This window comes from Ovis aries, chromosome 1 (genome assembly GCF_016772045.2).
Source record: "Ovis aries strain OAR_USU_Benz2616 breed Rambouillet chromosome 1, ARS-UI_Ramb_v3.0, whole genome shotgun sequence".
In the NCBI taxonomy this organism is placed as follows: Eukaryota; Metazoa; Chordata; class Mammalia; order Artiodactyla; family Bovidae; genus Ovis; species Ovis aries.
In genome coordinates, this window is record NC_056054.1 from 215,511,606 (window position 1) to 215,536,821 (window position 25,216).

Below are 25,216 nucleotides of genomic sequence, written 5' to 3' on the forward strand. Positions count from 1 at the left end.
TCCCGTTAGATTGTTCAGTCTCCCTTCTTCCCCTTCTTATTCAAATCTTTTGTGTAAATCCACATTGAAAAAGCATCTCATGGGCAAGGAGCCTGCTATCTACTGTTTACAAATTTTAGTCCTAGAGGGTTTTAGTATATGTTACCCATTGAAAAGTGTTCCATGGTAAGTAAGACTAGGAAATGCCGAGTTAAACAGAGTTAATCAGGATTTCTTTTTTAACAGTGAAACATTTCAGAATCCCTATCATGTATTTTGAATACTGACATGTATTTTGAATTTTAAAGAAAGAATATTTAATTGAGTCCCATATTTAATTGACTTATCAATCCTTATTTGAACTTCATGGTACTGGTGGTATATTTACAGAATTTGGGGTTCCATTTTCATAGTGTTCTAGAGCATGGATTTGGAGGTCAGGGAGACTTATGCTCAAATCCCAACTTGAGCTATACTAGCTGTGTGACTATGACCTTGTATTTAACCTATGAGTGTTTCCTAATCTAGTAACTGGTCATGATACTTAGCTCCTGAAGTTATTTTGAAGGTTGGAAATGATAATGTATACAAAGCTTTATTGTTTGTCATCATCCCACAGTAGTTAATATGTAAAACACTTGGAATAATAACCTGTCACAAAATAAATATGTTTGGTCCTAATCTGATTTTTGGCAGTCGTCTGCAGTATACTCCAATAGTAGTGTGCAGTTTTTTATTTTTTAATTTTCACCTTTATTCTTGTCAGTCTGCTTCTGCTCTTAAATTCGTGGATTTCTATACAACTGTAGATCATTTTTACCTGGCCTGCTGTTGGCTCCTGCTGCTGAGCTTAAATCATAACTTTACCATTTACTAGTCATGAGACTAACTGGGCAAGTTCCTAAAACTCTTAAGTAACTTAAAACTTAAAAGGTTTAGTTTCCTTATCTATAAAAGTGGAATAATGACAGTGCTTCCCTCAAGGCTTGTTGTTTTTATTGTTCAGTTGCTAAGTTGTGTCCAATTCTTTGCAACCCCATCAACTGCAGCATGCCAGGCTTCTCAGTCCTTCACTCTCTCCCAGAGTTTGCTCAAACTATGTCCATTGAGTTGGTGATGCCATCCAATCATTTCATCCTCTTTTTCTCCTTGTGCCCTCAGTCTTTTGTAGCATCAGGGTCTTTTCCAATGAGTCAGCTCTTTGCATCAGGTAGCCAAAGTATTAGAGCTTCAGCTTCAGCATCAGTCCTTCCAATGAATATTCAAGGTTGATATCCTTTAGGATTGACTGGTTTGATCTCCTTGCTGTCCAAGGGACTCTCAGAAGTCTTCTCCATACCACCATTCAAAAGCATCAATTCTTCAGTGCTCACTCTTCTTAATGGACCAACTCTCACATCCATTCATGACTACTGTAAAAACCATAGCTTTGACTATATGGACCTTTGTCAGTAAAGTGATGTCTCTGCTTCTTAATATGCTGTCTAGGTTTGTCATAGCTTTGCTTCTAAGGAGCAAGCGTCTTTTAATTTTGTGGCTGCAATCACCATCTGCAGTGATTTTGGAGCCCAAGAAAATAAAATCTGCCACTGTTTTCACTTTTTCCCCATCTATTTGGCATGAAGTAATGGGACTGGACGCCATGATCTTGGTTTTTTGAATGTTGAGTTTTAAGCTAGGTTTTTGACTCTTCTCTTTCACTGCCATCAAGAGGATCTTTAGTTCTTCTTTGTTTTCTGCCATTAGAGTGATATCATCTGCATATCTGAGGATGTTGATATTTCTCCCGGCAATCTTGATTCCAGCTTGTGATTTATCTAGCCCAGCATTTCACATGATGTACTCTGCATATAAGTTAAATAAGCAGGATGACAATATTCAGCCTTGACATACTTCTTTCCCAATTTTGAACCAGTTCGTTGTTCCATGTCCGGTTCTAACTGTTGCTTCTTGACCTGCATACAGGTTTCTCAGGAGGCAAGTGCTGGGAGCCAGTGTGAGGAATCTCGCTCATGGCAAAGGTCATGAGGAAGGAAGCCAGACATACACAAAGGCGTGATCTGGCTTCAGGGGTTCCCCCAGGGTTTTCTTGAATATCTACCCCGCAAAACCAGAGTCTGCCTGCCTTATTGTACTGTGCTTTCCACTCTTCTAACATAACAGGGGGCCATCCCCAATCACCTTCCTCTAAAAGGAATTAACTTAGGGCTCCAGTTAACTGTCTCCTGCATATGAAAAGAATGTCTTGGCTTAAACCCCTCTGATAGCTTTCTAACTTACCTGACTGGTCTGTCCGGACTTTTACAACTTGTGATTGATTATGGCCCCCCAACCGCGAGAGGCACGAAGCTGAAAGCATCTTAAAGATACAACACCTTTTTTAAAGAGCTAAAAATTATATTGGTGACAGGTTTCACTGTTGAGTCAATGACTGCTGCCAGGCCTCCATATTCTTTATCTTCTAGACACCTGAAGGATATTAATCAATGTAATTGGGATATAGAAAAAGGAATATAGTAGTTTTGATGTTAGCAACACTAGACTTTTGAGTTAATTACTTTTCTCTTTGTTATAAATCACTGTACTTCTTTCATTGTTATAAATTGTTGTGTTCTTGCTATGTAAGAATGTAACTTTATTTAGTGCTTTCTGAGAGTGGCACCAGACTTTGAGAAGAACAACACAAATAAGTTCTCTGGTTGACAGACCCTTATCAGAAAAGGGCCGTAAAATGTTAATTGGCCTTCTGGCCAGAAGATGATGTAAATCACCTAAGACTTGTGTATACAACTAGGTATTCAGAGAGAAAGCCTGGTCTCGATAAGAGTCAGGGCTGCTGACGCTGCATAATTTTGTTTTATCCATTGATCTCTATGTACAATCAAAAGTATAAAAGGCCTTTCCGGACCATAGAGGATGGGCAAGTCACTGGAAAGACTGGTTTCCCCCGTGTCTCTCTCTCTTTCTCCCTCTCCCTCCCTCTCCTTTTCAGGCTGAATTCCCATCTGGGGCATGGAGGCTCACCATGTATACTTACTTGCCCTGGCTTCTAAGACCCATGAGAGAGGGAGCCCAAGGCGGGGCACCCTCCTCTATTCAAAAGGGTGCTGGTGGCCTAATGTAGATGGTGCAAACCTCTTGTCCTGAGGTTTTATTAGTTCTCCATGTAAACCAAGTTATTCAGCCTCTTTTCTCCACTAGATTTTCCTACTATACTATTTTTTCCTAATCTCTCTTATATTTCTAATTAAATAATTCTTTCTAAGATGCCACGCCATCTCCCCTTCGAATTACCCTGGATCCACCAGGGCTGGACCCCGGCAGGCAAGTAAGGTGGTCTGATATTCTCTTTAAGAATTTTCCACAGTTTGTTGTGATCCACACTCTCAAAGGCTTTAGTGTAGTCAATGAAGCAGAAGTAGATGCTTTTTGAAATTCCTCTGCTTTTTCTATGATAAATGTGATTGTGTATGTAACATTCTTAGCATAGCAATTGGTATATAGCAAGAAGGAAAAACCTGTTCCTGTAGTTAAAATTTTGGCATCTATGGGCTTAGTTTGCTGATGTTCTACCTAGATATGTGAGTCATCATCATAGAGGTAACATATACCATCTAACAATTTCACATATATATTAACTCAATCTTTATAACAACCCTGTGATTAAGTACTATTATTCCTATATTAAAAATGTAAAGATTGAGGCACAGAGAGGTTAAGTAACTTGCCCAGATTACACTCCTAGAGCCAGAACGCTAATTTAAGCAGTCTGGCTTTGAAGTTAGTACTCTAAAAACTGAAGAAATTGCAGTCTTTTAGACCATTACTGTCTTATGTCAAAGATCTTTATCAGACTCTGCCAAGATATTCGTTCGTTTTAGCATAATATGTGTCACCTGAAAAGAGTTCCTTAGACTTTAAGAATCTAAGGTACAGTTGGTGACATGACATTTTGTTACATAAATGAAAGTCCTTTACTTGAATTCTGCCCTGTTGGTGAGCCATCTGCCACTTGTGAAGATAGTAAAGAAGCACTTGCAAGCAGGGTTGATACTTTCCTAAACAAAGGGCTTTGAATTTGCTCAAATGATTGCTATCTTTTGGGCTCAGAAATCTGACCTATAAAGTTGGAAAATATAACTTTGACCTTTAAAGTTACTAAAGGCAGTTTGACCACCATAATAAAAGAAATTCACCATGGCCTCTATCATTGGTTTAATTGAGTAATCAGTAAATGTCAGTCTCTGTGGTTATAGCAATTCACAAAACAAACAGCACTTAGCCTTCCTAGAGTTAAAACCCTAAGCCAAAAATATGTGGCAAGTAATATAAAGGAATGGAGAAGGAAATGGCAACCAACTCCAATATACTTGCCTGGGAAATCTCATGGACAGAAGAAACAGTCCATTGGGTTGCAAAAGAGTCAAACATCACTTAGCGACTAAAACAACACCAATATAAAGGAAATATAGGAAATATGGAGAAACTTGTTGGCAGGTCAATGTAATTGAAATTCCCTAAAGACCTGGAATCCCCTAAGGAAACAGGGTTGAATAAGAGAGTGGCTTTAGAGTTGGCAAGAAGAGGTAGAGCCAACAAAGGAGACAGAGCAGTCGTGGAACAAAGGAAAGCTAGGGAAACAGAGTGTCAAAGAAACCAAAACCCACAAAGGCTCCACCAGGAGGGGGTGGTCAACTGTGTCAGAGTTTTCTGAGAAATGAGAAATCTGAGGATGGAATCAAGCCCTTTCCTTAGGCATCCTGGTGGACCTTTTAGTGGATCAGCTACAAAACGTACTTTCAGTTAACAGTGGCTTTTACATTCAGCGTCTCAACCTTTTGCCTCTTTGTTGGAATGACTTCAAGGATGTTTGCCAAAAATAATGTTTTGACTTTGGCTGTGTTATTACTGAGCTATCACTTATGACAGAAGATAGCCAAAAACTCCTTCATAGCTTGTAATTAAAAGAACCTGACATGGAGTTTACCAATGTATATTACTGAGGTGCTAAACAGGTTTATATATAGATATATAAAAATTATCAATATATAACTACTAGTATTACATTAAAGAAGTAAATGTATATTTGAAAATAAAAAATATATTTATAAAACTAAGAAACAAGAGGAAATAAAAAGTCAAGAAGCTCTTCTTCCTCAAATGACTATCTTTAAATTTGGGTTGGTTGATTCAACTATGTGGAAACATATTTTAAAATCTGAACTCTTCTAAGTAGCTTTTCCTGTCTGCTTCCCAATGAGGGTCACACCAGATGAATATTAAACTTGCTCCCTACAGATTGATGCCTATTAATTCTGTAATTAGCAGTGTACAATTTAAATGCCTGTACTGTATGTTCATCAAGGAGAGTGGGCCAGAATTTTACCAGACACAGAGTGTGCCGGATTCAGGGCTTAGTGGCCATAGAAGCGCCTACTGACCAAAACCAATACCTTCTGTCTGATTGCCTCACATAGCCAATCCAAATGGCACCATCTTGCAACTTAAATGAAGATGTATCTTGGATAAAAAGAACATTGTTATTGGTCATGTCTACAGAAGGAACCTGTTTAGAAATGATTTTCAATTACTCTAAAACAGTAACATGATTTCCTGGCTCCCTAAAAGCATGTTTTGGGGAAAACCTTAGAATTTGATTAAAAAGTTGGATTTTCATTTGATTGTTGTCAGTGATTAAATATCCTCTGCCATTATCTTCCCCATCCCCATTTTTTGTTTTTGTTTAATTTTATTTCCATTTTCAGATTTCGGAGAACCTGAAACAGTCCTGGGTAGCATGTTTTAAGTTCCGTATACTTGTGATCCTTAAAGGTGTCTCATTAAAGATTGGTTCCTGTGGTTTTTAGTGCATGTGGGAGAGCTAGGTTTCCTTAAGGTCTTTTGTAACCACTGAAATGATGCTTAATGTATAGTGTTATGCTCTGTTACACTTCTTTCTCTCTCTGTTTATGGAGGAAAATGGTGCATTGTGCTTTCTCTAAAGTGCCATATGCTTTCACCTCCTGATCACCCAGGAGGTGTCACACATTGTAGAGACCTTGAAGTGCTCACATTTCTAGTTTGGAAAAACCAAGGAAACACTTCCAACAAGGCCTACTAAGTGCTATGGTTCGTAGTGGGTGCTGTGGGAGCCCAGCAGAGAAGCCTCTGTGTGTGTGCCAGGGGGGAACTCAGGCAGAGGATCCCAGAGAGAGTGCAAGATCAGCTGAGTCTGGAAGGATGAAAAGAAGTGCTTCACACAGATGTGGAAAGAAGGGCATTCCAGGAAAAGAAAACAGCAGGTGCAAATCCCTGAGATGGGACAGCATGGACACATACCCAGGAGTTCTTTCTTTTGTATTTCAGAGAGCTATGAAACATGTAAAGGAGATCTTTGCATAACTAGGACATAGTTGGAACTAGTCTCAGTCTTGTGTCATTAAGATATATTTCACTGTTTTAATTATGGTAACTTTAAGTAAGCCAATATGATAATGAAAACATAAAACCAGTATATGATTTTTCAGGAATATGTACTACTTGGTGAAATAAGCTTTAAACTACTTATTAAAAATATTCTGTGTTACAGACTAGTAGAATAACATTTAAATTCTAGTGGCCAAATACATAATTTGATTGAAAAACAGTTTGTCTTTCTACTGTTTGGTTTTAGACGCTTTTTGCCTTAGACCAACTTAAAGAAATTTTTGTTTTTCTTGTTGTGTTCCTAAAGTGCTGCTTCAGAAAGTATTTCTTTGCTTAAAGTTTGAAAGAAACACTGCAGTTGTTGGCAGTTGTTGGTGCCTTATGAGACGAGAACTTCTTGTACGTTCATCAAACAGGTTAGGTGTCTGTGATTAGAAACCTCTTGTTTTAACCACCCAGTCTAATTTCTATCTCACCCCTATTTTCCTCTCTTATTCTACCCTGATTTTTCCCTCCATAGAACATATTGCTATTGGCAATTGTTTCTTTTATTCCTTCTAAGTAGTTTCTCTCTCTAAGTAATGGTCTCCCCTGCTAGGTTGGAAGCTCTGTGAGGGGAGGAAGGAAGTCTGTGGGCTTCCCTGCTGTGTACCCAGCTCCTAAAAGTACCTGGCAGAAAATAAACACTCTCATAATTGCTAAGTGAATTGATGATGAGTAATTCAAAGCCCCTGGACAGCTTCCACAATAAAGAGTATTGGTGATAAAAACCAGACAGGAAATTTTCCTCGTACATCCTACTTCTCAAATAAGGCATCATCATCAATAGGACCAACCAGCAAAATGTGCTTGCTTTGGCCCAGGATTCCTATTTCCTGTCTGTGAAGAGCCCAAATAGAAAATGATAAGGAGTAAAGTTTCTGAGAAAGCAGGAATTTGAAGCAACAGTGAAAGAAAGTATAGTCAGCAATATAAGCCATTCATTCAGCAGTTATGTTGTTCAGTTACTAAGTGGTGTCTGACTTTTTATGACCCCGAACTGCAGCATGCCAGGCTTCCCTGTCCTTCACTATCTCCCAGAGTTTGCTCAAATTTATATCCATTGAATAGGTGATGCTATCTAGCCATCTTATCCTCTATCACCCTCTTTCCCTTTGCCTTCAGTCTTTCCCGGTTTCAGGGTCTTTGCATCAGGTGGTCAAACAACTGGAGATTCAGCATGAGTCCTTCCCATGAATATGCAGGGTTGATTTCATTTAGAATTGACTGGTTTGATCTCCTTGCAGTCCAGGGGACTCTCAAGAGTCTTCTGGATGCCATGATCTTAGTTTTTTCAATGTTGAGTTTAAAGTAGTTTTCTCACTCTCCTCTTTCACTCTCATTAAGAGGCTCTTTAGTTACTCTTCACTTTCTGCCGTTAGAGTGGTATCGTCAGCAACTATACTGAGCACTAATCATGTACCAGGCATAATAATAGACCAAGGGGGACAAAGATGGAGACCTTGAAACTCATAATGACAATACAGCAAGTGTCAAAAATAGAAACTTGAACCAGGTCCTAGAGAGCATTGAGGCAGGAGCAACTGTCTGAGAAGTGAGCTGGACAAGGTGTCACAGAGGAGGGGACATTTGAGACGGTCACTGAAGGAGGAACTGGAATTTGGTAAAGCAGGAGAAATTCCGTTAGAAGATGGAGCCCTGCAGTTCAGCTTTCTGTACCTTTGAGGAAAGTAAATACTACGTGGGCAAGACAGGCAAGTTTTACAGGCAGAGGTGTGTACTGGTCAGTGGTGTGTAGGAATATGAGTAGGTAAAAGGTTGTTTGAGCAGTAGGTAGATGTCAGAGGGTAGAGAATGTAATCTCTGACTATCACAGCCACCGAAATTTTTTTCTCCCTAAAAGTATATTTCCTTTAGTAAATAGGAAGACTGAATTATTTTATATAGCATGAGGTACATAATTATGCTATAAAAATTTAGAAAATAGAAAAATTTACGTACAGTCTCACTGTAACACCATAAAGAAACTTTCATTAAAAAAAATACTTGACAAGTAAAATATCTTTGCAAAACTCATACAGCTGGTAAGCGGCTAAGAAGGAATTTAGACTTGTTTGTTTTTATTTCAGTCCTTTGGTCTTTGCAATCTGCTATGCTGCCCTTCAAAGGGAAATATAGGAGCTTGTTAACAAAGTTCCTGTTCCTCCAGGTATCTTCCTCTAAGCTTAAATCTAATGATGATACCTTGCTTGTACTCAGAACTTGTCTAAAATATTTTTTAAGAAATTTCATTTCAAGTCATTTCATAAGGTGCTTGTGAACGTCCATCTCATTACTTTATAGTCTCATCTTGTTTATGAGTGAAATGTGATCCTCAGCTTCATCACACATCTTGTTATCTAGAGGAACTTTGGCTTTACCAGGAATAAAATCCAACTTCAAGGAAAGAGAATTTGCCCCTGTTAAGGGTATAAAGGAGTGAACCAAAGTCTTGTAAAAGTACTTTCACAAGAAAGTAGTTGTAAAAAGTATTTTTGGTCAGTTAGATTACATATGTGAACTCCTTACTTCTTTGCAAGGGTTAGATTTATATGCTATGAAAGCTGCTTTGGTTTTCAGTTTGTGTGAGGACTGTCAGCTTCCACTCCTGTTGGAATTACGGGATCTGCATGTCCAGAGCACCTGTGGGTTATCACCAAATGCTTAACACATCTGTCAACTTCAATAATCCTATCTGACTGAGTGTTCTAAACCTTTTTGATATTTGTTGACAAAGCTTCCTAAATCATTCTAATGAAGAAGATTTCTAGCTAACTTTGGGATGCTTCAGAGGGTCCATGAAACATCCCAAAGAGAGATATTACACTAATTAGATTCATTTTGTATACAGAATTATATGGAGAGTATTGTCAAGTAATAAGTTTCGGGTTATATTGCATGGTGGACTTCCCTTGTGGCTCAGCTGGTAAAGAATCTGCTTGCAGTGTGGGAGACCTGGGTTCGATCTCTGGGTTGGAATGATCCCTGGAGAAGGGAAAGGCTACCGACTCCAGTATTCTGGCCTGGAGAACTCCATGGACTGTATAGTCCATGGGTTTGCAAAGAGTCGGACATGACTGAGTGACTTTCACTTTCACAACTTCAAGGAGAAGGGCCAGTGACCCTTAGCACAGTACTGGGCACCGATCATTGTAACACCCAGTTATGAACAGCTGGATGTCACTTCCTGGCATCCTTGGGATGGGAGGGCCAAGAAGGAGGTAGCATTAAGGCAGTTTGGACCTCCTTTCATTCTCATATGTCATATATTAGAGTCTCTTAAACATAGTTTCCTTTTATCCTCTTACTCTAACCCAATTAATTGTCTCAGAAAAATTAGTCTTTATCCCTCTTTTTTTTTTGTGATCCCTCAAGAATGACCATAATTACTGCTAACAAGACTGTAGTCAAGGACAAGGAAATCTGTATGGTTTTAAGTGAAAAAGATTTTTTTAATTTGAAGGATAGTTGATTTACAGTGTTGTGTTAGTTTCAAGTGTACAGCAAAGTGATTCAGTTATGCATATTTTTTCAGATTATTTTTGATTACAAGTTATTACAAAAAATTAAATAGAGTTCCCTGTGTTATATAATAGACCCTTGTTGCTAACCTATTTTTTGTATAGTAATTTGTGTCTGTTAATCCCATATTCCTATTTTTGTCCTTCCCCAACTCCCTTTCTCCTTTGGTAACCATAAATTTGTTTGCTGTGTCTGTGAGTCTGTTTCTGTTTTGTGTATACATTTATTTGTATTGTTTTTTAGATTCAATATAAGTGATATCATATATTTGTCTTTGTCTGACTTACTTAGTGTGATATTTTTTAGGTCCATCCATATTGCCAGAGATGGCAATATTTCTTTATTTTTATTGTTGAGTAATATTCCACTGTATATATGTACCACATCTTCTTTAAGGGAAAATAATTTTTAAAAAGAGACAGAAGCATCAGCCTGTACAGTCCTTGGGAGGGTCCATAGCTCTCATTCAGTTCAGTTCAGTTCAGTCACTCAGTCACGTCCGACTCTTTGCGACCCCATGAATCCCAGCACGCCAGGCCTCCCTGTCCATCACCAACTCCCGGAGTTCACTCAGATTCATGTCCATGGGGTCAGTGATGCCATCCAGCCATCTCATCCTTGGTCGTCCCCTTCTCCTCCTGCCCCTAATCCCTCCCAGCACCAAAGTCTTTTTCAATGAGTCAACTCTTTGCATGAGGTGGCCAAAGTACTGGAGTTTCACCTTTAGCATCATTCCTTCCAAAGAAATCCCAGGGCTGATCTCCTTCAGAATGGACTGGTTGGATCTCCTTGCAGTCCAAGGGACTCTCAAGAGTCTTCTCCAACACCACAGTTCAAAAGCATCAATTCTTCAGCATTCAGCCTTCTTCACAGTCCAACTCTCACATCCATACATGACTACTGGGAAAACCCTAGCCTTGACTAGATGGACCTTAGTCAGCAAAGTAATGTCTCTGCTTTTGAATATGCGATCTAGGTTGCTCATAACTTTTCTTCCAAGGAGTAAGCGTCATTTAATTTCATGGCTGCAGTCACCATCTGTGGTGATTTTGGAGCCCCAAAAAATAAAGTCTGACACTCTTTCACTGTTTCCCCATCTATTTCCCACGAAGTCATGGGACTGGATGCCATGATCTTCGTTTTCTGAATGTTGAGCTTTAAGCCAACTTTTTCACTCTCCTTTTTCACTTTCATCAAGAGGCTTTTGAGTTCCTCTTCACTTTCTGCCATAAGGGTGGTGTCATCTGCATATCTGAGGTTATTGATATGCTCCATAATTCCCATGTCCATTGTCACTACTTTCTAGTTAAACTACTATGTGTCACTGCAATTTAAAATGTGAAATAAAACCAAAAAAAGTCGAAGATATCTATTTTTATGCCTTAATTTTGTTATTATTGTCCAAGTTTTGGAATAGGACATTGTCAATTATGCACATTGTCTATGAAAAAAAACATTGTCTATGTTTCTGACTTTGAAACAGCAAGCTTGAGAACTACAGATTGACATGCAGATATGTTATTTTTGGCCCATACTGCTTATTAAACATTTAAAATTTCATTGCCAACACCTAAAATTAAAAATATCTCACACAATAATCTGGACTTCCTACTTTCTTGAAAACTCAGATCATCTGATAACACTGGGCCAGAATTGCCACATCATACAGTCACCTGGGAAGGCCCACAGCTTCTTCCTTATTCAGGGCATTTTTTTTTTTCCAGTTTACCACAAAACTCCCCACTCCCTGATGTATTACATCTGTTTTACTTATTTGTGTGCACTATCTTGACCCCTGAAGACATGAGTTCATGACCTATTTTCTACAGTTAACACTCATTTAATGTTTCATGTAGTTAACAAACATTTTTCATTTTGCACAAGTGTTCCAAAAGGTTCCCATGCTTGAATGGTTCAGAATCGATGTCTTGGGGGAACAAGACATAATTTACACAGCCAGTAAAATCATACAGATGCATAAACCTAGAGGTGTCAGGAGGCAATAAGTATACATGGGTAATTTTCAAATGGGCAGTGGAGTTAACAAGGGCTGTAAGCTCAGAGAAGGACTGGATCAACCTTGAGAGGGTTAAGATCAAAGATGTGTCTTGAAGAATGGGTCAGAATAACATTGCAGGCAGCCGAGTGGAAGGGGAAAGAGGAAGAAAAGAATATAAAATATGAACAACAGCAAGTTGGTAAGAATGAACAGTTAGTAGTATGAACTGTAAGTAGGCCTGAGAGTTTGGTTGGATAAAGGAGCTGTTTAGCAGACTTTGGGCTGCCCCTCATGAGTGAATACTATCTGACATCCATTCTTTAATTCTTCCCATCATTGTCTATTGTTCTGGAAATGCCCATACCAAAAGTAGCAAGCAGCTTGTGCAAACACTTGGCCCATCTCTCTTTATGCAAAGCACATTTTCTACTTTTTAAAACTCCTTCTTTGTGTTATTGCTTCTTAGCTCTCCTTCCCTCAAGAAAAAATGGACAGGAGACCTTGATTTTTAGCCTAGTAAGGTCTCTAGAATCAACTAGGAAAACTTGGAGAAAATGAAAAGGAAGTGTGGATAGGAAGGGAGGGTAGTTTGGCAAGCACCAGCAAGTTTTAGGAGAGACCCAGGTTTACCTAACTCTTTCACCTAGAGACTAAAGCCCCTATCTGGAGAGTCACCCTCAAATCGCCTCAAATCATCAAATGCAGGACATTATGTTCTGCACTTGTTCCTCTAATTCCCTGTAACCTCTGGGAAGGATCCTTAGGTTGGCTTTGCAGTGTTCCTGTGTTCCAGTGTTCAGTGTTGCATAAAGTTGTATAACTGAGGAAACCCAGCACAGTCCTATATTGAATGGATGTAGGGATTAAAATGAAATAATATGGGACTTTGCTGTTGGTCCAGTGGTTAAGACTCCACATTCCCAGTGCGGAGGGCCTGGGTTAGATATCAGTTCAGCTTTGATTGTAAAACAAAGGGGTTGAACTAGGCAATTCTTCCCAAATCAGTTTTTAAGGAAATTTAATAGATATGAAAAAATGAAGGTGGCGCTAGTGGTAAGGAATCCACCTGCGCATGCAGGAGACGCAAGAGGTGGGTTCAATCGCTGGATTGCGAAGATGCTTTGGAGTAAGAAACGGCACCCCACTCTAGTATTCTTGCCTGGAGAATTCCATGGACAGAGGATCCTGGCAGGCCACAGTCCATGGGGTTGCAAAAAGTTGGACACGACTGAGCACAGCATGCAACACAGCACAGCAATGTCATAACAAGTTCACACTGTATTTTAATGAAAAACCTGAGGCTTTCTTAAGTCCAGCCATGTTTCTAAATGCTTCAGTTCGGTTTTGTTTTTTCCTTTGGTTTTCTTTCTCTTCAACCTCTGTCCCTTCTTACTTCTCTGAGTCATCAGACACTTCGGAGTGGAGATCCTGGACTCACTGTGTTTGTCTTCCTCGTCCTCCTCCCACCTCTTTGTCCCTGAGTCCTTAGCCTCTAAGGTCCATGCCTGTCCCTCCATTTCACCGGTATTCTCATGGATCTTGACAAGTAAGAATTTACGGACGTCATTATGCTTGTTGCCAGAGATTGAAATTCTTTCAAATTTAGCTTCTATCTGATCTTGTTGCTTCTGCAGCTTTTGAAGGGAATGACTTGGCTTTTCACAGAGTGAGTCAAGCTCTCACTGAAGTCATTTTTAGGCTTTGGTATATTATCTTCCAGGGCCTGAGGCTCCTCTACCAAGTGACCAGCACAGCCTCATCTTCCATGATGCACTGGGCATCACGTCACTACCTCCTTCACCATCTGGCCCAGCTCCGAGGGCCCCTTGTTCCCTGAATCTGTGATGTTAGAGAAGTGGCCAAGGGGAGGGTGGCTCCTGTGGGGGCCCAGCTGCAGGGAAAGAATCTGGTCCAAGCCTGGGAGGGGCTGGAGGACTGGAAGAAGGCAAGCTTGTGACCGGATCTCCTGCACAAAGGAGGCAGGGAAATAGAAGTCTCTCCTGTTCAGCAACTTTGAAGCAGCCCTCAGGCCTGCTCTGCATCCATTCATCTCTGCTCACCAGCTGCTCGAATATGCAGACGTCTTCAAATGGGTTTCTACTCTCAAAAAGTTGATGGGGGAGCAGGATATAAATCAAACCTCACACTGAGAGAGGAGAGGTGCAGAAATGGAGATCCATCTTGACACACAGTGTGACACACAGAGTGCAAAGAAATCAGTTCTGTGCCAAGGGCGGAAGGGGAGCGGACTTCAGAGAGGAAGTGTCTTGAAGGATAGGAAGGGTTCAGGGGAAGGGATCATTCAAGCCTGAGGGAGGCCAGTGTGGGCCAGATGTTCTGCTATGGCTTGTCATTTGCAAGCAGCTCTGTCCCAGGACTTTCACACATTGCAAAGAAAATCAGTCACAACAAAAACGGCCTGATGAGAGACTGTTGCACACTTTGAATGTAGTATGCGTGCATGTTAAATCACTTCAGTTATGTCTGACTCTGCAGCCTTATGGACTGCAGCCTGCTGGGCTCTTCTGTCCATGGGATTCTCCAGGCGAGAATACTGGAGTGGGTTGCCATTTTCTTCTCCAGGGGGTCTTCCCAACCCAGGGATCAAACCCACATCTCTTAAGTCTCCTGCATTGGCAGGCGGGTTCTTACCACTAGCACCACCTGGGAAGCCCTCAAATACATAGTGTCAGTTCAGTTCAGTCACTCAGTCGTGTCCGACTCTTTGTGACCCCATGAATTGCAGCACGCCGGGCCGCCCTGTCCATCACCAACTCCTGGAGTTTACCCAAACTCATGTCCATTGAGTCAGTGATGCCACCTAGCCATCTCATCCTTGGTCGTCCCCTTCTCCTCCTGCCCCCAATCCCTCCCAGCATCAGGGTCTTTTCCAGTGAGTCAACTCTTCACATGAGGTGGCCAAAATATTGGAGTTTCATCAGTCCTACCAATGAACATCCAGGATTGATCTCCTTTAGGATGGACTGGTTGGATCTCCTTGCAGTCCAAGGGACTCTCACGTCTTCTCCAACACCACAATTCAAAAGCATCAATTCTTCAGTGCTGTTTTCTTCACAGTCCAACTCTCACATTCATACATGACCACTGGAAAAAACATAGCCTTGACTAGACAGACCTTTGCTGGCAAAGCAATGTCTCTGCTTTTGAATATGCTATCTAGGTTGGTCATAACTTTTCTTCCAAGGAGTAAGCATCTTTTAATTTCATGGCTCCAGTCACCATCTGCAGTGATTTTGGAGCCCCCAAAAATAAAGTCTGCCACTGTTTCCGCATCTATTTCCCATGAAGTGATGGGACCAGATGTCATGATCTTAGTTTTCTGAATGTTTGAGCTTTAAGCCAACTTCTTCACTCTCCTCTTTCACTTTCATCAAGAGGCTTTTTAGTTCCTCTTCACTTTCTGCCATAAGGGTGGTGTCATCTGCATATCTGAGGTTATTGATATTTCTCCTGGCAATCTTGATTCCAACTTGTGCTTCTCCCAGTCCAGCGTTTCTCATGATGTACTCTGCATATAAGTTAAATAAGCAGGGTGACAATATACAGCCTTGATGTACTCCTTTTCCTATTTGGAACCAATCTCTTGTTCCATGTCCAGTTCTAACTGTTGCTTCCTGACCTGCATACAGGTTTCTCAAGAGGCAGGTCAGGTGGTCTGGTATTTCCATCTCTTTCAGAATTTTCCACAGTTTGTTGTGATCCACACAGTCAAAGGCTTTGGCATAGTCAGTAAAGCAGAAATAGATGTTTTTATGGAACTCTCTTGCTTTTTCCATGATCCAATGGATGTTGGCAATTTGATCTCTGGTTCCTCTGCCTTTTCTAAAACCAGCTTGAACATCTGGAAGTTCACGGTTCACGTATTGCTGAAGCCTGGCTTGGAGAATTTTGAGCATTACTTTACTAGCATGTGAGATGAGTGCAATTGTTTGGTAGTCTGAGCATTCTTTGGCATTGCCTTTCTTTGGGATTGGAATGAAACTGACGTTTTCCAGTCCTGTGGCCACTGCTGAGTTTTCCAACTTTGCTGGCATATTGAGTGCAGCACTTTCACAGCATCGTCTTTCAGGATTTGAAATAGCTCCAGTGGAATTCCATCACCTCCACTAACTTTGTTCGTAGTGATGCTTTCTAAGGCCCACTTGACTTCACATTCCAGGATGTCTGGCTCTATAGGCAATTCTAATGTGCAGAAGAACTACTTGGAGACGTTCCTGGGTTCTCCTCCCAGAGGTAGGCCACAAGAATTTGTGCTCAGATGCTGCCAGTCTAGGGAACACCTTTTGTATAATCTCGGACTAGACAGCTTGCCTGATTCTGTAATGAGGGTAATAGAGATAAGGGACAAAAGAACTAGTTCTCAATGTCCTTCTCTTAAAAATAAGTGTACTCAAAAAAAGTTTTTTCATTATAGTATAGTTGATTTACAATGTTGTGTTAGTTATAGGTGTAAAGCAAAATCAATCAGTTATATATATACTTTTGTATTATTGTTAAAGCTATTGAAGTGTGAGCTGATTAAAATGTCATTTATTCTCAAAGCATTCCAAAGCAGCTGATAGGGAGGACCATCAGCTTTCCAGCTGAGAAAAACTTCTTTAAATTATTTGTTTTTACAAAAAGAATTCTCTTTTTGACGCAAAATATAGAAGGACATACTATAAAATATAAATTAAATATATTGTGACCTTGCTACCTCTAAGGAACAAAGTTGCCTTAAGACATTCTATTGATTATTAAACTTTTTTATGTATTCCAGCTTTGCCCCACTCTATTATAAGTAATAGATACCAGTGTATTTATAGTAAATAATGTAAGGGATCTTCTTTTAGAATTAGCCATCAAAGAATAAGTATAAATTGCTATATTGTATAAGAGTTCTCTGCTCTAGACAGCCATTCCTTCAAATGCAGTTCACAAAGAACCACATTTCCTTGGGGAAAACATAATTTAAACCATAGAGAAGTAACACTCCTTTTCAAGGAAATTGCAGTGCCATCCAAGATATTGGTAGAACTACAGAGCTCCCTAAATATCACTGTTGGACTCAAAGATTTTGTTATGTTCATTAACAAGATATGTAAATTTAAAATGCAGTGTGTTAAATGAGACTATATAGCAAACAGGATATGTCTTATAACTTCTAATGTTTTTATATTATAGTTTGGATTTTGGATCTTTTTTTTTTTTAAGTGTATTTTTAAACCAAACAATTTACTAACCTATTGGTGTGCCAAACTCCTTTTGTCTCTTTATTTGGGCTCTATATCTTTTGTTGGAACCAGACTTTCACTTCCCTAAGATTGAAATGGGGGTGGAGGAGGAGGCTCAAGCAAGAGAGGAGGAATAGATGTTCTTTAAAAATATCATAAAGAGAGATTCAAAGTCATATCATAGATATGGACCATTTTCCTTACGATGGGATATGTAACTTATAAATTCGTGTTAGGACAAAAGTACAGTCAGTCCTTAGTTTCTGCTGTTCCTCACCTGGATCAGTTTTCTATGCTTGAAGCTCTGGTTGTGGAGGGCCTACTGCACTATGCATATAATGGGCTTGAACACCCACAGTTTTTGGTATGTGCTGGGGGTGGTGGTGCTGGAATCAATCCCCTGTGGGTACTGAGGACCACTGTATAGTTATCTCATCTGTTGTACAGATATTTTGACTTAGACTTAATAGGTTATACATTAACCACATTAGATTGTTGCAGCTATGAATCATGAATAAATGTTTGTGAGGAGTAAATTGTTTCAATTTCCTGAATCTGTTAAATTGAGAAGCCTCTCCTGGGGTAAAAGTAAAACCTCCATCAGTAGGGAACCCAGATTCTTTCACAACAGCCCTGCCTTCTGCTGTCCTTCCTGAGCCTGGTGGCTCAGCCTGTCTCCTAATGCCTCAGGCCAACAAGTGACTGAGCTGTATTAACTTGAAACTGCTGGCTGTAGAAATTCCAATTGCTTGTAAAGCCATTGGCTTTTGCACCGATGCCAGTTTTCTTAGGCACTGTTTACCTAGGCAAATTGGTCCTGCTACCCAGCCCAGCAGATCTGCAGGCAAAGAGAACTTGTAGCTGATAGGGTGGGATACATTTCATGACCTTTTTGCACTCTCCAGCCTGATTTTAGGCCTTTTTTATTTGTTTAGGTGTTCAAAACCTGTGTGATGGGAGAAACTCAGCTTTAAACAGTGGTTTAGTTGTTGATTTTCTTCTGAGCTCTAAGTAATAACATTCAGAGGGATAGGGCTGTCAGTTGGGCTTTGGGGTTCTAGTACTTTGTCACTTGGAGTTTTATGATCTTGGGCAAGGCATTTAATGTTTCTAAGCCTGAAACAAACAAAAAAAATAATATCTGCTCTTCTTGTTTCACAGGTTCTTGTGAAATTCAGACAACTGAAAGTTCAAATGATTATAAACTGTAAAGCAATATACAGAATAATTAGTATAAATATTTTACTTTATTGTGTATTTTGTATTTTATATAGTGTCTATTAAATTATTATAATCACATGCTCAATATACACAAAGAGATCTTAGCTTCATCTGAATCTGGCTCTTTTGACGTGTAGTAAATATCTATAAAAATCATTTGCCTTTTATCTTTTAGGTTTATATGCCATTTAATAAACAGTTTTTCAAAGAAATATCAAATTTTCTTCTCTGCACTTTACATAAAGCAAAAAATTAACTCAACTCCTGCAGTATCCTGTGTAACACACTTGTGAAGTCAGGCAGAGGGCATGAGTGGGCAAGCTCTGTACTGCCTATAGCAGAAGGAAGTTTAGGAGGTTTTGTTGAGAAGTTTAATTCTTTTGTGCTGCCTTGAGTCAGCTGCTATTTGGAACACTCAGATGAAAACAGATACTACTTGTCCTGGTAATAAGGGAGGCTTTTTGCAGCTTGTGTAGCCTCGTGAAGGACATTTGTTTATGACCATGGACATGGGACACTGGAAAAAAAATTTGATCTCCAAGTCTCAGATCTTGTTTCAAGTTGCTAAAAATCTTGAGAAAGAAACGTGCTGGTAAGGAAGAGCTCAGAAAAAAGGGGCAGATGGAGAGGCCTTCTCAGCCCAGAGGGTTCATGGCTAGAGCTGCTGATCTTGGGAGAGTCACATATCCATTCCAGGCCTCAGTTTCCCTTTGTGTAATATGGGAAACTAAAGGGTCATTCCAGATGTAAAAATCTCTCAGTTTAATGAAGTAGGTTTGAGAATCAATTGACTAGTGAGTGACAGTAGAGGATGATGGCTGAGGTTTCCAGAGCCAGAGTAGGTTCCAGTCCAGGCCACCACTTCAGGCCTATGTGACACTTTTCATGGACCATCTTGGCCTGAGACTTCACATGAAGAAAAACGATTTGTTGTTGTTTAGTTGCTAAGTCGTGTCGGACTCTTTGTGACTTCATTTGCCTGTGTGCAAATGTCAATATGTATGAGCTATTATCCCCCTCAAATTAAGAGGACTTTTGGAGCTATGCAAGTACTTTGGCAATACCGAAATTGTCTTCTGTGCAATAGTGAAAAATAAACAAAAAAGTTTAGGGACTGGAAAGAGACCATCTTCTCCTTTTTGTGCTTTCCCAGCTTGAACTGCAGTGAGAGAACAAACTGAAGGCTTTAGGGAGGAGCGTTTAGGATGTCAGATCCCTCTAAGAGTTCTTGGCCTTTCTTCTAGGCTACCTAGTGAGTGGTGATGAGGTTTTCATCAGGTTTGTTTTGTAGCTCTATAAGAAAATCTTAGATGAAGGAATGAATAAGTACAAAATGGAATAGAGCAATCTCATCAGAGAACTCTACTGTTATTAATATATAATTATAGTTGTGCTTCACAGGTTGGCTTAATAATTCCCTCCAGTGCTTTGCTAGAACTCTTTTGGTCCATGCCTATTCTCAGAGTGTGGTCCAGAAGGGTTAGTTTATAAATACTAACTAAAGGAAAATGGTTTTTCCAGTAGTCATGTATGGATGTGAGAGTTGGACTGTGAAGAAGGCTGAATGCCGAAGAATTGATGCTTTTGAACAGTAGTGTTGGAGAAGACTCTTGAGAGTCCCTTGGACTGCAAGGAGATCCAACCAGTCCATTCTGAAGGAGATCAGCCCTGGGATTTCTTTGGAAGGAATGATGCTAAAGGTGAAACTCCAGTACTTTGGCCACCTCATGCTAAGAGCTGACTCATTGGAAAAGACTTTGGTGCTGGGAGGGATTAGGGGCAGGAGGAGAAGGGAACAACAGAGGATGAGATGGCTGGATGGCATCACTGACCCCATGGACATGAATCTGAGTGAACTCCAGGAGTTGGTGATGGACAGGGAGGCCTGGTGTGCTTCGATTCATGGGGTCACAAAGAGTTGGACACGGTTGAGTGACTGAACTGAACTGAAAAGGAAAAAAGGGAGAAAAGACAACTATAGGAAGGTTCCTTACCCAGATGAAAGTGAAAGTCGCTCAGTCATGTCCAACTCTTTGAGATCCCATAGACTGTACATTCCATGGAATGCTCTAGGTCAGAATACTGGAGTGGGTAGCCTATGCCTTCTCCAGGGTATCTTCCTGACCCAGGAACCGAGGTCTCCTGAATTACAGGTGGATTCTTTACCAACTGAGCTATCAGGGAAGCCCTCCTTAACCAGATGCTGCTGCTGCTGCTAAGTCGCTTCAGTCGTGTCCAACTCTGTGCAACCCCATAGACGGTAGCCCACCAGGCTCCCCTACCCCTGGGATTCTCCAGGCAAGAACACTGGAGTGGGTTGCCATTTCCTTCTCCAAAGCATGAAAATGAAAGGTGAAAGTGAAGTTGCTCAGTCATGTCCGAATCTTAGCGACCCCATAGACTGCAGCCTACCAGGCTCCTCCATCCATGGGATTTTCCAGGCAAGAGTACTAGATGCCTACTAAAGGCCTGAGCAAGAATCCTGCCAATGCTGGTTTCCAGAGAGAAGGGACAACAAGAGATAATGTGAGTTTACTCATCACGTGCACTCTTTTAATACCTTTTTTTTTTTTTTTTTTCTGAGAAACTTGGGCCCAGACAACTTGGGAAGTTTGCCTAGGTCATGTAGCTAATAAATGATTGAGCCAGGACTTGGCCTTGGGCTCTGTCCAAGTTGTGTGTTCTTGTCTCACTATCATATTTCCTTAAGCCTTTCTGTTCTTGCTCAGAGAATCTCAAGGCAGGATAATGTGAAGTGATTCTTCACAAACTTTTCTTCTGAGGAAACCTTGAGGATGAAGTTTATGTCACTTAAAGGGCTCTTCTACCCTAAAGTCCTTATATAGCTCTCAGTTTAGGAATGTGCAGCTGGTGATTCGAGCTTTCCAGGTGGCGCTAGTGGTAAGGAACTTTCCTGCCAATGCCAGAGACATAGGAGACTTGGATTGGATCCCTGGGTTGGGAAGAACCCCTGGAGGAGGGCATGGCAACCCTGTCCAGTTTTTTTGCCTGGAGAATCCCATGGACAGAGGAGCCTCACAGGCTCCTGGCAGGATCCTACAGTCCATAGGATCACAAAGAGTTGGACTGCTACTGCTAAGTTGCTTCAGTCGTGTCTGACTCTGTGCAACCCCATAGATAGAAGCCCACCAGGCTCCCCCATCCCTGGGATTCTCCAGGAAAGAACACTGGAGTGGGTTGCCATTTCCTTCTCCAATGCATGAAAGTGAAAAGTGAAAGGGAAGTCGCTCAGTCGTGTCCGACTCTTAGCCAGTCGTGTCTGACTCTTAGCGACCCCGTGGACTACAGCCTACCAGGCTCCTCCGACAACTGAAGCGACTTAGCACACTCCCAGCTGGTGATTCAGCCTGGCTTCGAGTTAATGTGAAATTTACTTTGTGAATTACCAGAGCTAACCTAAGGTAGTGAGATTTCCCTATAGGACAAACTGAAGTGCTGTGAAGGCCTGATGTAAGCAAATAAAAAGAGGTAATATTATGAGCACTTATGTACTAAGTTCAATGTCAGATATCTTATGATCACTCCAATTTTACAGGTAAAGAAACTGAGACAAAGAGAATTTTGTAACTTGCCCAGAATTACCCAACTAGCAAGTATTAGAGCCAGGATGGAACCTTGGCTGACTGACTTTACCATCCACACTCCCAAATACTATGCTATGCTCTGGACGACTGGGGATGAGGAAGGGTCAAGCAGAGGCAGTGGAGTGCTCTCTGGGGTTGGGGGTGGGGTGAAAACACTGATTTGGAGCTTTTACTGATTTCCATAATATAAATACCCCCACCATGGCTGCTTTCAAGCTACTGAATTGATGTCAAGTGACTTGTACATTTACACTGGTCTTTTGTGACATGGCAAGAGCTGGCTCCAGCAGAAAATTGAAGGGTATTGCCAAAGAGAATAGCTAGGTACAGAAAAAAAGTAAGTTATGCGAATTATGCCCAAAAAGTACAAAGTGTGGGGCAGTAAGAAAAGGAGATGGAATGAAGAGAGGGACAAGATTGGAATGTCAAGTTTGGCTTTTTGTTTTTGTTTTCCCAGTGAGAAACTAGAAGTCAGTGGAAGTTTTTAAGCAGCCAGGTGTTGTGATCAGTCTTTTTGGATGAGAACTCTGGTTATAGAGAATAAAAGTGCTTCTAGATTCAAGTTAGTTGGCATATAGTGAAAACAATGAGCATCTAATCAAGGCAGCAGTGGGCGTCGGGGTGGAGGCTGTGGGTAGAACTAGATTCAGTAAATGCTGGCAGGTGGAATTGACATGAATTGATTGCTTGGATATCATATGCGAGAAGGAAGGAGCTGAAGAAAATACCAAGATTTCTAGCTTGGAAGCTAGATTTATGGTCAGATCATTAATGGAGAATTTAATGGAGTGAGTTGTTGAGTCAGGACTGGAGAAAAAAAGTATAGAACATATTCATTTTGAAGAGTTTATAGGCTATAATCCTGGAGATGGTTGGAAATGTGGACCTGGAGCTTAAGAAAGATAGACCATGGGTAGGAGATGTGGAAGTCATCAGCACATGGATAGAGATCATAGCCATTTAATTTATTAAGCTGCTAGTTAGCACTTCCTATTTTCCGGACATTTTGGCGCAGTAGTGAGTTGCCTTGCTCAGGGAAAGCAGGAATTATGTAGATGAATAAAATATGTAATCTTGGGGAAAGCCATCATTTACAGGGCCAGTGGACAGGAAAGGAAGAAAAAAATCAATAAAATATCCAAAAGAGGAAAAGGAGGAATTAATTATTAATGTAGCAAGAAACCAGTGAGACATAGAAGGAAGAAAGCTTCAAGAAAGAACACGTTGTTAAATACCTGCAGAAGCCAAATATGTCATCGGTGTGGGCAGCAGGGTCACGATATCATTGGTGAACCTATTGGGTTCTATCCCTGGTTCAGGAAGATCCCCTGGAGGCGGAAATGGCAACCCGCTCTAATATTTTTGCCTGGAAAATCCCAAAGACAGAGGAGCCTGGCAGGCTATTGTCCCTGGGGTTCCAAAGAGTCAGACACAACTGAACAACTGTGCATGCACGCACCATATGGCCTAGAGCCTCCCAACAGAGCCCGTCCTTTCATCAGAGTTGGATTGGATTAGAGATCTCCAACCCTCAGTAAATAAAAGGATGTTTTTACCCTTGTAATCTAGGCGGCAGTAGGAAAGAGGACTTCAATATATTTTCCTTACTGGAGGAGGAGGATGCTGAACATTTGTAAAGCAAAGTAAAGGTGGTGGGCAGAAGGCGCCAGTGTAGAACACGTGCTCCACAACCACAAACATCTGTGTGCCTTTCCCCACCCTTCTCTCCTTATCCAGACTACTGATCATTCACTCAGTTCAGTTAAGTTCAGTCACTCAGTCGTGTCCCACTCTTTGCGACCCCATGAATCACAGCATACCAGGCCTCCCTGTCCACCAACTCCTGGAGTTTACCCAAACTCATGTCCATCAAGTTGGTGATGCCATCCAGCCATCTCATCCTCTGTCATCCCCTTCTCCTCCTGCCCCCAATCCCTCCCAGCATCAGAGTCTTTTCCAATGAGTCAACTCTTCAAATGAGGTGGCCAAAGTACTGGAGTTTCAGCTTCAGCATCATTCCCTCCAAAGAAATCCCAGGGCTGATCTCCTTCAGAATGGACTGGTTGGATCTCCTTGCAGTCCAAGGGACTCTCAAGAGTCTTCTCCAACACCACAGTTCAAAAGCATCAATTCTTCAGTGCTCAGCTTTCTTCACAGTCCAACTCTCACATCCATACGTGACCACTGGAAAAACCATAGCCTTGACTAGATGGATCTTTGTTGGCAAAGTAATGTCTCTATTAAACTCTGTTTAATCAGCTGATACTGCCTCCAGGCAACCAGATGAGACAGATTCTCTTTTCTCAAAGGCTAGTTATGTCGCAGAGTTGGACACCACTGAGCAACTGAACTGAACTGAACTGAACTGAGTTATACATACCTGTGTCTTTTAAGTCATGTATCTCTACTTTTTAAGTTTCTGCATCATATCATAAGCTGATAATGGTGCTGTAATTCTTAGTATCACTTAGCCTGGACTGACACTTTTGCTGCTTGGTTTGAACAGTCATGATCATGGGAATTCTCTGCAGGTTGGAACAGAAGGCATGAGAAGATCTTGAAATACCCAGGAGGTTGGCAATCATTAGATCTCTTAAGGGAGCAGTAGTCAGAGGGCAGAGCTGGCAGTGATGAGACTACTGAAATAATTGGATTATGCCTCCACAGTGTGCCCAAAACTTCTCCTGGCTAGGAGAAAGAATATTTTCCTCCTTGGTCTATTTCCTTGTCACTGTGTTTTATTTCTTTGCTAGATCTCTTGAGTCTTCCTATTGTCTGCGTTATTAACAGATACCTCTGAGCTCTTCCTCCAGGCCTTGCCTCCCTGAATCTCTGACCCTGTCTTTTATACCTGTCTACCTAGATGTTCCATTGACTTTAAATGGAATAATTTTAAAATGGAATTTTCTTGCCTTTCCTGATTGCTCTTCTGCCTGTATTCTGTGTTTCTCGTACCCTAAGTGAAGACTTCCAGGGTCTTTCAGTCCTTTGCCTGTGTCCTACCAGCCTGCTTCCTGATACCATATCTTACTCTGTGTGCAGTTACCGAGGTGCATCAACTCTGCCTCAGTGATACCTCTTGAATATATTCCCTCCCCTATATTCTCCTGGGGCAGACCTTCATTTTCTTCCTGTAGACAGTTGCCAAATGCTACAGCTATGGTCCTCTAGTCTCTCACCAATCTACTGTG

At 41.0% G+C, this 25,216-nt stretch overlaps 1 protein-coding gene across 3 annotated transcripts in view; it reads left to right on the forward strand.

Moving 5' to 3' along the window:
- Positions 1 to 25,216, forward strand: part of NCEH1 (neutral cholesterol ester hydrolase 1) — a 69,251-nt gene that overhangs the window by 10,381 nt on the left and 33,654 nt on the right. Inside the window, exon 1 of one of the 3 annotated variants that reach the window (XM_042234359.2) lies at positions 4,500 to 8,178. The exons of the other annotated variants lie outside the window; for them this stretch is intronic. The gene's annotated coding sequence lies outside the window, so the exon portion shown is untranslated. Of the gene's footprint in view, positions 1 to 4,499; positions 8,179 to 25,216 lie in introns of those variants that run through there. 3 annotated transcript variants of the gene reach the window in all.